Genomic DNA, 12,309 nt, shown 5'->3' on the forward strand with positions numbered 1-12,309 from the left:
AAATATATATATGGGATGCATTGAAAGCATACCTATATGCAAGAGCGGTGGGATGGTATAAAATAAACAAAAACAGTGGAATAAGGAATTAATGGAATTACAGTCAAAATTAGATAATTTAAAGCTTGATATTCAAAATGGAAACACCAACTTAATAAAAGAACTAGAAGATACTAATAAAAAATACTCAGAGACGCTACACCACAAAACAATGATCAACTTAGAAAAAATTAAACTATGTTACCATTCAATGAACCCTAAAAACCAACGAAGAATAGCAAATAGGACTAAAAAGACTATTAAAACAAATCAAATCAAGGAAATACATAATATAGAAACCAAAAAGAAAGTATCTGATTTAGAAGGAATACTAGAAGCTTTTAGGCTATTTTTTCATAAACTTAATAATCAAAATGAGAAAACAGAAACACATTCAGCATTGAAAGCTTTTCTCAAAAACAATGTTAAAGTTAGGTTATTAGAGGGGCAGGTACAACTAATAGATAAACAAATAACAATGACAGAACTTAAAGCTGAAGTAAATAAGCTAAAATTAAACAAAGCTCCAGGTATAGATAATATCACCCCAGAAATGTTTAAATTACTATCAAATGAGGCTTTGCTGTTGTTATTGAATGTCTTTACATCAGTTAAAAATGGTAAAGACATTCCTCCTTCTTGGAAGTACACATTAATATCACCAATTCTGAAACAAAATAAAGATCCCAGTGAATGTTCATCATACAGACCCATTTCACTTCTTGATATAGATTATAAAATTTTTATGGCAATACATGCTGCTCGGATAAAACAATTACTACCACTTTTGATAGAGGAGGATCAAACAGGTTTTATAAAAGATAGGAACACTTATGACAACATTAAAAGAATTCTTTCCTTAATTGATTATATAAATGTCACAAAAAACAAAATGAATGTTATTAGCTTAGACATAAATAGCGCATTTGATTCAGTGAACTGGGATTATCTGTGGTTAGATTTAAAAGAATATGGCTTCTCAAACAACTTCACTTTGTTAATAAAATCATTATATGAAAAATCATTGGCTTATATAAAACTGGGATCTTGTCTGTCTAAATCTATTAAAATAACTAAGGGCACAAAACAAGGCTGCCCTCTTTCTCCATTATTGTTTGCGCTAGTCATTGAACCCTTAGCAAATAATATGGGTATGGATAAAAATATTGAAGGAATACAACTGGACAACAGCCTAGAGCTTAAAATTCAACTTTTTGCTGATGATATTTTAATTACCTTAAAAAATAATAATAGCAGTTTAAAAGCATTATGGGACTCAATTCAAAACTTTCAAAACTTTTCAAGTCTTAAATTTAATGAGAACAAAACAAATGTATTGCTTATAAATACTAATAAAAAAGATCTAAATAAAAATATCATAAATATATCTCTACCAATAATATAATTAAATACTTGGGAATTATAATAACTAACAACCTAGATACTACAATTGAAACAAATTATAAAGAGACCTTAAATAATATTAAAAATCTAATACAAAGATGGAATAAATTCTTCTTTTCAATGCAAGAAAGGCTTTATATAATTAAAATGATCATATTTCCAAAAATTCTTTATGTCATACAAGCTTGTTCTTTGCCACCAGCTAAATCGCACCTAAAACAATTAAATGATTTAATGGTAAGATTCCTATGGTATCCAAAAACCAAGGATAGCTATGAAGTATCATCTAGATGATTGGGATATAGGTGGCATAGGTTTACCAGACATAGAAATATATTTGCATTCATCCATTATTAAAACAATATCATTATGGCTAAATACAAAATATACATCAAAATGGAAGCTAGTTCATGAGAGAATCTGGTTAAAATCAGGATTTGTAGTAGCAAATAAGTATACAGATTTCGTACCAAACAATTTTCTATGGCTGATGAAGGAATATATGATGATACATAAGAATAAAAATATAAGTTCCAAATACATTACTTATACATTAAAAATTTTCCAAAATCTTATTAATAGCAATCCTGATATTAAAGCATGGTCATTTCTTTTATATCCAGTAGCGTACACACAAGGTAATATAATAACATTTAATATGGAAATAGTCAACATGCTTAAAGAAAAGGGATTAATATATTGGCATCAATTGCTAAACTCTGGAAAACCTCTGACAATAGACCAGATTAAACAGAAATTAAATATGGAAGATAGTTCGTGGTTACATGTACAAGAATTAAGACAGTATATATTAAGCAAACAAGAAACAATGCAACCATCAATAAGACAAAATGTTCCTAACCTTATAGAACATATAACATTACTAACGAATCAACCCATTACTGGAAAGGGATACTTATCATCTATTTATAAAACAAACAAAAAAATAAAAATGCATAATAATGACAAAATATGGAATTATTATAGATCAGTTAATGGACATGTGCCAAATGACAGAGATAAAAAACTAATTCTTCTCTCTCCAAAGCAAACATCACTTTCATTACATTGGAGACTTTTTACATGGCAATTCATACACAGATCTTATGTAACCCCTCATAAAATGGAACTTATGTTTAAGAAAAATATTGGCTGCTGGAGATGTGATTTATCAATAAAAGCAGACTGGCAACATATGTTCTACGAATGCCATTTGATTAAACCATATTGGGATAAAATAAATTATTTTCTGCAAATGGTATTCAATGATAAATTCCAGATTTCCAAATCTATTATTTTGTTTAATGCACCTGTACCCGACTGTGTGCCAAGAACAAAATATGTAATCTTATGGACTCTCCTAGCTATTGCAAGGAAGAACATTACATCAAACTGGAAATCCAAAGCTTCTCCAACTTTTAAGCAATTCATGAATATGGTGTCAGCAGTATCGCAATTGGAAATGAACACTATTAAAGGAAGAACTGAAAGAACTACATCATTATACGTAGCATGGCAAAAGTAACTGAAATACTGGAGAATAATGACTGCAGCAGATTATAATCAGGAAACAATTGTATAGAAAGTCAATTATATGTCAACAATAGACACCCTTGTAAATACTTTATTTTGGTTTTAATGTTTGATATCTGTTTAGAGGTTTTAGCCTACCTTTTTAAATAATTTGTAAATACTTCATTGTCATAAATAACCTGCATTCATGTTTTCTTGTTTTTGGAAATGAATAAAAATATTAAAAAAAAAAAAACTAATGTTTTAGCCAAGCATGTTAAGAATACAGACTCAGGACATGCATTTAGGTTACAAGTAATAGAAAAGATATAGGAAAATGAAAGAGGGGGAGACACCACTAATAATACAGAAACATTAGAGACACGCTGGATAATCAGGCTAAGGGCTGATAGAGGCTTTGGCCTTAATGAGAGAATTCCCCTAAAGCCAATACTTAGAAACAGATCTTTGGCTAAATAGTATAATAAATTGTTTTATGGTTATTTTTGTGTATAAATTTTAATGATTATTCAAGGCTTTTGGCTAGTACACTATTCGGTTTAATATATATCATGCATTTTTATGTGTTTTTATGAATTAATTCATTGGTTTAGTATGAACTAACAGTTAATATATATGCAAGTAGTATCAAAGTCAGTAAGTAGTGGATGTTTTAGATGTAATGAGCATAATTAGATAGCATTGCAAGATGCCAAATAAGTAATTTGAGTTAATTGAGTTACCTACCTATATAGGATGAGCTTGCAAGTTCATATTTTATGTAAAGGTCTGAGGAAGTGGTGTGTGAAGCATTACGAAAGCGCTTACCGACAATAAAAGCTTGTTTTTATCATATATTACGTTTCTTCAGCCACAGGTTTGGATTGTTGATATACTTTGTGACAATATTTTTCGCTTTTGGAATATCTTAAAATCCATTAATACCAACCTTAACCTTAAAGAACTTTGCTTATATTGGCTTACACGTTTGTAGGGCCATACACACACATGTCCCATACCACAGACAGGCATCAGACCACACTGTGTAGCAGCCCAGTATATGTAGGGTTAGTGTGTGAGTGGCACATATGAGGACAGTGTTGAACAAGTAGTCCATATACTGTAATATTATGCTAGCATACCATATGTGGCTGTGACAGTGTTCACATTGGTTGTGGTTATGCACTATCACACAGCTGTATCATAACCTGTGCTGTTTCATGCCTGTAGAGCCTGCTATATATACAGGTACATGTGTATTCCCCCATAGGAGATGTAGGCCAGTGTTGGGCCAGTCTGCCTGTAGCCTGCATAGTGCTTTGCTACATGCCTAGCAACTTAGTGTACTTACCAAGTGAGGTATCATGTCCGATACTTTCCAGATGTACTGCTGCTGGGCCTTCCTTAAGAGTCATGTATTTCAGACAGAGCGGTGGGATGCTGTACAGATGTATGTCAATATCTAGTGGGTGGTATGTGGCCATGGCACCTCTGTACCAGCAGTAATTATGTGTCAGGACAGACAGAGGTGTGTGAATGCATAACCTATGGGGGGGTGAATGTATACCAGTCATTATGTGTTATACCCATCTACATGGCTGTTAACATCCATATTGTCAGGCTTGGTCCACATGTTCTGCACTAAGGGGTTCTGTGTATACCTCTGGACTGTACAGAGCGTGTCAGAATGTCCACATCTATTGGTCAATATCTCTGCTGTAGTCCACAGGAGCATTACATGCTTGCAGCGGTACTGTACTATGATGTCCTTAGGATGTCTGTCAGTAGCCAATGGCACACATGTGAAAAACAGATGTGACCTCCCACACACACCATGTCTTTGAAGACAATCCCTATTACAGTAGCAATAGTCTGCTAATATACCTGCTATACATGCCTGACATACCCTTGCACTACGAAGGTGAGAATATAGGGACTGAGCTAGGGCTACACCCCATGTTCAGGACATATGGTGAATATATATGTACATATGATTATCCAGATATCTGTATAGATAATTACACATGTACATATCAACACATATAAATGGGTGTGTATATGTACATAGATATGCATATACACACCCAGATGTATACATATGCAGAGCAGTATATGTCTACACATATACAGATAGAGAAACATATGCACATAGACATATACCATGCTGCCATGCCTGCCAGAAGTTCACTGCTGTTGTATCCCTCACACATACGGTGGGGCTGGGGCCATATATGTGTGTGGGCTTCACCTACACAATACATGTGTGCCCATATGCACTCCAGAGGCCAGTGTATGTAACAGTGGTATATGGCCCTGTATTATTGAGTCTAGGGAGGGGATGCACCATACATAACCTAGGCTGTTACAACATGTGGGGGTATCAGGGGTGAGCTGCCTTAAGGTTTCTGGATGTACAGTACCATACATGTCACCTGTCTTGACATTACTTACATAAAGTGGGTTACTGCAGGCCTACTGCCTCCTGTCATAAAGACTGTTCTGTTTGCCAGTGTGGCTGTGATGGTGTTGGTTATGCCTTGTTATATAACAGTTACGTCCCATTTGGTCAAATGAAGTCTTTACCACCTAGCAATTGTGTACAGAGTGTAGATAGAGGCTGCTGGACTATAAACCTGCATCACGTACTGTTGATTGTGTGGTATCCTGTGGCCCAGTCTGTCATTATTAATGTATGATTTGAAGGGCTTGGCCTGGACAGCAACAGTTGTGGACCTGTCCAGAATACTGTATTAGTATAACTGTTTCACAGTTGCATTACTCTGTTGATATGGATGTCAATGTCTGAATAGCTATATGACATGGCATGTAATTCTGTAATAGTACACAAATAACGGTATTCCTTTTCTGCAAACCTGTGTGTGGTGTTTATCCTATGACCTCTCGTGATGTAATCTCTATGACCTCATTAACAGATCTTAATGAAAGCCTAAACATTAAATGTGCCCTAAAATGGTATAGAGATTGAAAGTTTTGAAATGTAACTGGTCCTGATCTAATCAGAAGGTAGTCATACAGTATCTGTTATTGTTGGAATGTGACCTGACAGTGTGCACTAGAGATGGGGTTTTTTTTTCCCTCTCCCCCACCCATTAGGCGGGCCAATCAGTACAGGCCCATCCAACCCAGTCTCTCATCGACCCATATTTTCTTCACCCACATTCCCCCCTACCTGAGCTCCATACACGCAGCAACCATCCCTTCTCTGGTTGCCAGCCTGTAGCATCCACACCACCACACATTGCCCACCCTCCACTCCTCGGGACCCTTCATGTACGTTGTACTGACCCAAGTATCTTGAGTCTTCCACATGCTGTAGTCCAGACCTTTTGAGACATGAGTTACCCCAAAGAATCACTTAATTTTTGGATCGATCAGCTAGAGACAAATATTTCTTGGTAATAACACTAGACTTCACGGGTCAACTTTGTTTACACCACTGGTGTTATGTTAGGTATCGCAAAGCATATGTGGTAGACACGGTTGCCCAGTATGCACATGACACCTAATAGGAATGTCTGTTTCAGGTATATGGGAAGCACACTACCCTTGTATACACACAGCACTACAGGTTCCCCTCTGGATAACTGAATTAAATTATTTTATAATGAAGATGCACACAGCACTTTGCAGGACTACTGGTAAGTAAATCACCTTTTTTTTGTAATGATAATGAAGATGCACACAGCATCTTGCAGGACCACTGGTCTCGCAGTATTGTTGGTTTAGAACTGTGTTGGTAATTTAAATAACCAGCTCGAAATATTGTATTTAAACAATGCTAAAATGGTTGCTTATAATAATGAAACATGTCTTTCTGAAGAAGTCTTGATAATAAAGAAAACAAAAGCGTTATATAATAAAAGAATTTCCAGTGTTTTCTCTTCAATTCATTTTGAATGCTTTTTTGTCAAGAAGTTTGTTCATATATATATATATATATATATATATATATATATATATATATATGTATACATATATATATATATATATATATATATATATATATATATATAGACGTATATATATATATATATATATATATATATATATATATATATATATATATATATATATACGTATATCTGTATCTGCATATATGTGACTGTGTATATGTATCCTGGGGATGTTGATAGCTTCCACATTTTACATATCCTTTGTGAGCCAGACTGTACTGCATGATATTTTATGAATACCAGCCTGATATCATACAGGTGGGATGTAGTACTGTTAACATCATGTGCCCATGTCTTGTCAGGTCCTGGTTGTGGGATCTGCAACACTTGGTAGAGTATTGCAGGGCGGATGTGTTTGGCTGTTGGGGAGTATGCCAATTCGTACAAGTCGTATATTGTTTGGGGCCTCTCAACCCCATTAAGGGTGCATGTGGACATATATGTTTCCTGTTGATCTACCATTGCTATCTACAGATGTATGGCCATATATACCTATATAGGTATATATATATTTGCTTACATATTTATAACTATGTCCTTATATACCTACAGAGATATATAGCTGCATACATATATGTAACTTGCTGAGTATATGTAGACATATAGGTTTTGACATATATATGTGTAGATGTAGGCATTTGCATGTATATATGTTCATATATATTTATACATATGTATATATTTCTAAATATTTACATATATATATATATATATATATATATATATATATATATATTTTTTTTTTTTTTTTTTTTTTACATATATAGATATGTTGTATCTGTTTAGATATTAATATATTTATGCACGCACATACATCTAGATGTTGGTATACATTCTCTGTATTGTTGCATGACTGGGCTGGATGTTATGTTTCTGAAAACATCAAATGTATGTATATCTGGCATGGTGTAGTGGTAAATTGCTTCTGTATGGTGTGCAGGGTCATGGGTTTGAGCCTTGCAGAGGCTGTTTATTTTCTTGCTGGGCAGAACACAGGCCGTTGGATACAGAGTGATTAAGGCACTTTAAAGTAGTTTTAAGCTGGTTTGCGTGTGTTTGCACGGAGGTAAGCAATGCTAATTTCCGGTTACAGTGTCTTATACTCATTTGGCTTCTACATTGCTTAACTTGTGTAGGCAGTGCTTACCCCCACACAAACACACTTAAACAAGCTTACTAGTGCTTACATACGCTTGCTACTGCTTATAGGTTCATAGGTTCATAGGTAGGTACTAGGCTAGGGGCCCTGGGGCCTATACAAACCCAGCCAAAAAGGTACCCTGGCTTTTGCCACCCAAGAAAATTATTTTCCTGTGCCACTGTCGAGCAGACAGTGCTTAAACCTGCTTACTAGTGCATTATTCATTATGACACTGACACTTCACATGTGCATTTCCTGCAGTACTCCAGTTCATAAATATATGTTATTTAGTGGGGTTTGCAACACAAAATATTGGTTATAATATGCTTTGCCATGTAAAATAGACTGTGCTGCAGTGTGACTTGAACTGGGAATGCCTGCTCATTAAGCGCATGCTCTGCCCACTACAATATTGCTGTGCTGCTTCATTTGCATATATCTTCCTTGTTATCCTCTTCAGCCTTTTAAGCTGCTTTAACCGTAGCTAAGTGATGGGCATACCTGTGAACCTATGGTTAGCTGTACTTGGATTTAAAAAAAAAATAAAGGGGTTTCTTCCTTTAGTTTTTATGCACTGTTGCTGTTTTACACATGGGGAACTGTTTGGTGGGGATATGCGGACACCTATGAGTGGTCTTGCTCATTTCTTACCACTTTCTGCTGTTCTACATTGCAGGGGCATGTTTATTCTGAGAGCTCTGCTCTCAGACACACCGCCTGCACTTGCACATGCTCTGTGTAAGCCTAGAAGCTTGGGCACCATGCCTTATTGATATGCATGGCATGCTACCGTCCTGCTCCTAAACGGGCACTTTTATACAGGACTAAGCTAGTCCTGTACAGAACTTTAGTAAATCCAGGGGATAGACAGGGTAATTGAGGATGAGTAAAAAATAAAAAGAAATAAGTAAGCATTTTTAAAGACAAAATTTCATAACATGGCCATGGGGTTGAAAACAATAGACAATGTATGTTACAATGCTCTTTAATTCCAGGACTCTTAAATGTCAGCCTCAGAATTTTGAAAAATTTGGAAAATACAGGTGAATAATGAACATTACTGTTCTCCTTTAAAGTTGTTTTAGCCAGACAGCAAGCCTTCCCGCAATCCCTAATATGGGGGTCATGTCCCTCTGTACATTATATATGAAAAGTACAAGACTGTCATACCTCAGAGAAAAAGGAAATATTTTGAGAAATGACAATCTCCTACTCGGTGTATTAATGTTTGCATTTTTTGTTATTCTGTCTCGCTGTTCCAGAACTTACAATGCAAGTCTTGGAATCACTGTTCCAGAACTCACAATGACAATTCTTGGAATATATATCAAAAAAATTCATAAAAATCAGAATTATCCAATAGCAATGTCGAAAAAACACACTGAGAGCCATTAATTAGTGCTTTCATAACTCTTGGAATATCTAGCAATTACCATGTTTCAATATAGTAGTTGCATTATGTGTGTACAGATCCCAGAATGTGTCACAGGCGCTGTCATACCTTGAAATGGTATACTATTATCACAGTTTTATAACCAACCTGTCAACAGTACTACAGCAATAACGAACCACAACAGTAGACACGTATGAAGAAAAAATCACCAGCTAGTAAACCAACATGCTTTATTCCTCTGACATCTCAGCTACACAAGCCTTCAAAGAGTATAACTTCAGAAGTACAAGCCTGCCTAAATATAACCATCAATTACACAATTAAGCCTAATTAGACAATAATAAAACAATTAGATGAAAAATCCCCAGTTAAATTCAACATTTAACCCCTTAGGGGACAAGATGTTATATTTTAAAATATACACAGATTCTTTAAAAAGTAATTTGTTTTTAATATTACTGTCATCATACATGGAAATATTTATTTTTTCCAGTACAGTGCCTCTCAAACCATCACTTATACCCCCATGTACCTGGTTAAAATGTTCCACTATTGAACTTTCTCTTTTATTTCTAACTATATCCCTTATGTGTTCCAATAGTCTAACCTTGAAAGGTATTTTGCTCTCCCCTATATAGAACTTATTACAAGGGCAACTGAGGGCATAAATAATGCCCTCAGTATCACAACCAAAACAACCATTTGCCTGAAAAAAAAAATCCATTAATTTTTCTAAAACTCTTAATAATATATTCACAGGCTTTACGCCTACCACAAGGGGTAGTTCAAAATTCTGTTAGACTTTTTTGAACAGTATCACAAAGAATCACAAATTTAGATTTAACTAGAAAATCTTTCAAATTCCTCCCTCTTCTATAAGATATTGTTGGTACTTCCCTAATATTCTGATTAAAATCTTTAAGGGACAAGACATAACCTCAATAAAAGTTTAATAAATTCACAAGAACCTTATTAAAACTACTATACATCGTTACAAAATATATATTTTTCTTCTTATAAATGTCATGACTTATATACGAATGCTTAAATTTTGACCCACTCACAAGTGTCCTGGAGATATACTCACTTAAAAATTTACACCGACATTCGTCCAATAATTCATTGCTAAAGCCTCTATTTTTAAACATACATACAGTTTTCCCCATCTCTGTCACATAATCTTCCTCATTGTTACACAGCTTATACAAACATACAAATTCTCCAAAGGGTATAGCTTGAATGGTATGGGTGAATGGCAGCTTTGGACCATTAAATACTGTATTCTAGTTTCAAATTTCCTATATACAGTTGTACAAATATTATTGTCCCTACTACTGTCCAAAAGTTCATCTAAATAGGGAACACTTTGGCCCACCTTAAGCCTATCAAATTTTAAACCAAACCTGTTGTTATGTAATGCATTTATAAAACTCTCCACCTTATTAATGCCACCATCACATAAAAAAATTAAGTCATCTATAAACCTAAGTACTTTTTTACGTACTTGCAAAAAAACTGTGCTCTATATATGTATTCAGCCTCAAACAAGTCCATACTAAGGTTGGCATAAGAGGGGGCAAAAGATGCCCCCATAGCTGTACCTTGTTTTTGCCTATATAGATTGCCGCCAAATTCAAAAAAGTTATTTCTCAGAAAAAGTCCAGTAATTCAATGACATATTTTGTCACTGGACTATGTCCTAAAAAGTATCTCACAGCTTCTAAAGCAAAGTCATGGTTAATGCTAGTATAGAGGCTTTTCACATCATAAAGCAAAGTCATGGTTAATGCTAGTACAGAGGCTTTTCACATCATAAAGCAAAGTCATGGTTAATGCTAGTACAGAGGCTTTTCACATCATAAAAGCAAAGTCATGGTTAATGCTAGTACAGAGGCTTTTCACATCATAAAGCAAAGTCATGGTTAATGCTAGTACAGAGGCTTTTCACATCATAAAGCAAAGTCATGGTTAATGCTAGTACAGAGGCTTTTCACATCATAAAGCAAAGTCATGGTTAATGCTAGTACAGAGGCTTTTCACATCATAAAGCAAAGTCATGGTTAATGCTAGTACAGAGGCTTTTCACATCATAAAGCAAAGTCATGGTTAATGCTAGTACAGAGGCTTTTCACATCATAAAAGCAAAGTCATGGTTAATGCTAGTACAGAGGCTTTTCACATCATAAAGCAAAGTCATGGTTAATGCTAGTACAGAGGCTTTTCACATCATAAAGCAAAGTCATGGTTAATGCTAGTACAGAGGCTTTTCACATCATAAAGCAAAGTCATGGTTAATGCTAGTACAGAGGCTTTTCACATCATAAAGCAAAGTCATGGTTAATGCTAGTACAGAGGCTTTTCACATCATAAAGCAAAGTCATGGTTAATGCTAGTACAGAGGCTTTTCACATCATAAAGCAAAGTCATGGTTAATGCTAGTACAGAGGCTTTTCACATCATAAAGCAAAGTCATGGTTAATGCTAGTACAGAGGCTTTTCACATCATAAAGCAAAGTCATGGTTAATGCTAGTACAGAGGCTTTTCACATCATAAAGCAAAGTCATGGTTAATGCTAGTACAGAGGCTTTTCACATCATAAAGCAAAGTCATGGTTAATGCTAGTACAGAGGCTTTTCACATCATAAAGCAAAGTCATGGTTAATGCTAGTACAGAGGCTTTTCACATCATAAAGCAAAGTCATGGTTAATGCTAGTACAGAGGCTTTTCACATCATAAAGCAAAGTCATGGTTAATGCTAGTACAGAGGCTTTTCACATCATAAAGCAAAGTCATGGTTAATGCTAGTACAGAGGCTTTTCACATCATAAAGCAAAGTCATGGTTA

This window comes from Protopterus annectens, chromosome 3.part1, assembly GCF_019279795.1.
Source record: "Protopterus annectens isolate FY-2018-M chromosome 3.part1, PAN1.0, whole genome shotgun sequence".
Taxonomy (NCBI): Eukaryota; Metazoa; Chordata; order Ceratodontiformes; family Protopteridae; genus Protopterus; species Protopterus annectens.